Source organism: Pinus tabuliformis, chromosome 3_1 (genome assembly GCF_031772625.1).
Source record: "Pinus tabuliformis cultivar Carrire ecotype Pingquan chromosome 3_1, CPIR1, whole genome shotgun sequence".
NCBI classification, from domain to species: Eukaryota; Viridiplantae; Streptophyta; class Pinopsida; order Pinales; family Pinaceae; genus Pinus; species Pinus tabuliformis.
Window position 1 is genome coordinate 123984699 of NC_142301.1, and position 3050 is coordinate 123987748.

The following is a 3050-nucleotide window of genomic DNA, read 5'->3' on the forward strand; positions in this document are numbered from 1 at the left end:
TCACTTCCGGCGCCCATGTCGCTGGATTGTATCCTTCGCTAATCTGTGGTATTTCTGGAACGGCCTGGCCAAACAACCAAGAATTGGACAAAATTGAAGGAAATAAGTTTTATGATTATAAAAAGAGTTGTAGTTAGCAAACCAATAAAACTGAAAATTTAGCAATTAGTTATGTAGTTCATTCAAGTTTCTCACTTCGTTGTCTATTGAAGGAACGACCTAATTGCATTTCACTCTGACAAATTCCTCAATGTGGCATATTGTATTGTAACCTCCCAATCATACCTTACGCTTACATATTGATGAACACTCCTAAACAACTTGTTCGGTACAGGAAATTGCCTTTCTTTGAAACCAAAATTGCCCTGCTAACCTGCTCACTCTTCCAGAGAAAGAGAGTCAAACAAGGTCTTCAAATGAAAAGGCTATCATTTGGAAGAATGTGAATCTGCATAAGTGCCAGAAATCGAAATGTTTGAATCAGTTGACCAAATTGACAATGGGTAAATTGTTTTTTTTGTAGTACAGATCTAAGCTCACGTGATCAAATAAAAAATGTGAATGCAAATACCATATAATGCTTTGATATATTACCCATATAATGCTTTGATTTCTCAATATGCTAAGTCACTCTGTTGACTCAAATATGTAATAGACAATAAACTAATCAATGATAGAGAAAATAAAATGTCAAAGTGAGGCGGGACCAGTTTTGCAAATAAGTCTGCTATGCCTGTCAAGAGAGTGTCCAGCCTCTTTGTTCCAAGGTCCCAAAAGATGGTCCCAAACAGTAGGGCAACGACTGTAGTGAAGAAAAATCACACAACATTATAGTGTGGATTCCTCCAATATGACCAATGTTGCTTCCAAAGGCATGCCACGCACTGAACCTTGAAGGACCATGCATACTGTGTTGGAAAACTCAGATCCTGCGAGCCAGGAGTAGGGGTGCTTAGCTCTTGAATAAGGGCTTGATTCCATCTGAAAATAGAACAACATAATTTTCAAATAGGGCTTTAAAAAAATTACAGTTTCTTGGGAGAAATTATTGCTTCCAAAGGCATGCCACGCACTGAACCTTGAAGGACCGTGCATATTGTGTTGGAAAACTCAGATTCTACGAGCCAAGAGCAGGGGTGCTTAGCTCTTGAATAAGGGCTTGATTCCATCTGAAAATAGAACAACATAACTGTCAAATAGGGCTTTAAAAAAATTACAGTTTCTTGGGAGAAATTATGTAACTAAAGATAGGGTAACAAAATTAGAGATGCACAATAAAAAAAGCTCAAAGTTCTGAAACAAATTCCTACAATTATGTTAGACATACTCATAGAGTGCTAATTTTCTGTAGATCTCAGCAAACTCTACACCAAGTTTTTCCTCAACAGCTATGGAACTCACTTCCGATGCCCATGTCGCTGGATTGTATCCTTCGCTAATCTGTGGTATTTCTGGAATGGCCTGGCCAAACAACCAAGAATCGGACAAAATTGAACGAAATAAGTTTGATGATTATAAAAAGAGCTGTAGTTTAGCAAACCAATAAAACTGAAAATTTAGCAATTATTCCCTGGCTTGTTCAAGCCCTTTGCAACCCTTCATTTTTTGTTAAGCCAAGCAAAGAAACATAGAGTAGGCCTTTTGTTTCACATTGCATAGATTGATCATGAAAGTGTTTGAATTCACCTCATCAAAAGCTTCAAAGATATCAATGCTGGGCTGATGGATGGTACAAACAACAGTTCGACCTGTATTGACTGTGTTGCGAACAATACGCATAACAATTGCTGCAGCATGGGCATCTAGTCCTGAAGTTGGCTCATCCATGAAGATTATAGAAGGGTTGGAAACTAGTTCAACTGCTATGGAAAGTCTCTTCCTTTGCTCTGTAGAAAGACCTGTCACTCCAGGAAGCCCTACAAGAGCATCTCTCAGAGGGGTGAGCTCTATGAGCTCCATGAATTCTGTCGCAAACATCTGCACTGATTGTAACATCAAAAAGATGTGAGTAAAAGGCTTCTTGCAGAGTCTCATGAATAAGAAAGATCTTCAATCTGAAGAACTGCATGCAAGGGGGAGAAATTTAGAACAACCATTCTAGTTTTCTCGTCAACCTCGCAAGAAGACGGAGCCATGCAGAATACACGAGTGATTCAAAGACTGACATTTGGAGAGTGGATAATATTGGCAAAATGTAGTATGAATCAAATTTCTCAGACTGAAACTTGTTTTGACATATCGGCTGGGGAACCCACTTTCGTGATTACGCTAACCCCTTGTTTTTTTGGCTACATTATGTGAGGTTTCTGTTTTTCTCTTTTCCTTGTAATCTTGTTTGACTTTTACATTAAGTGATGCAGTCAGTTATTACATGACACATGCTTTGATCAGTTGGGAGGAATTTTTTCCACATGCAAGAGATTTTGTGAGAAAGTAGTTGGACAGCTTGCCCATCTGCATTCAGACAATATTGTGTATTCGGAGGTGATGGAGGGAGAAAGTAATTCAGGTTTGTTTGTAAATGATGGGTCGTTCTTAGAAAGGTTTAAGCAACTCCAGCAGCAACAACAGAAAGAACAAGCTTCCACACAAGGCGTTACGACAGGTGTTTCTTTGGAATCTGCAAATAGCTTCAAGACTAGCTTGACTGTTAAAAAGGCAACTAGTTTCAAACCAACAGTTAAGCCTGCACCCGCTCCTGCAAATGGGAAGTTTGCGTTCAGTTTGAAACAAAAGTCAAAACTTGCAGCTCCCCCTGTGAAGCTGGGCAGTGATGAAGATGAAAGTGAAGATGGAAAAAGGGGCGTGGACAGACAGTCAAAGAGATTAAAGTTGGAGGCATCAAATACCGCTGAGGATTTGCAAGATGCCCCCCAAAATGGTAACTAATTACCTTTTCATTCCTTTTCTGCTCATTTTTTAAAGAAAACTGTTAATATGCATACCTGAATGCCTTCTCATTCCTTTTCTGTTCAATTTCTTAAGAATACTGTTAAATGCGTACCATTTTCAGACTATGCAGAAATAAATTGTTCTCATAATAAATATCA

General features: G+C 38.7%; 1 long non-coding RNA gene across 2 annotated transcripts; it reads right to left on the reverse strand.

The window, feature by feature from the left end:
• Nucleotides 1-291: 291 nt before the first annotated feature.
• On the reverse strand, nt 292-1939 carry LOC149186076 (uncharacterized). Of its 2 annotated transcripts, XR_016256107.1 has the most exons (4): nt 1328-1939; nt 1079-1169; nt 595-981; nt 292-448 (listed from the first exon to the last, which is right to left on the reverse strand). It is a non-coding gene; the product is annotated as an uncharacterized LOC149186076 (long non-coding RNA). The 2 variants fall into 2 exon arrangements; XR_016256106.1 differs by having other exon boundaries at nt 292-981.
• Nucleotides 1940-3050: the final 1111 nt, after the last annotated feature.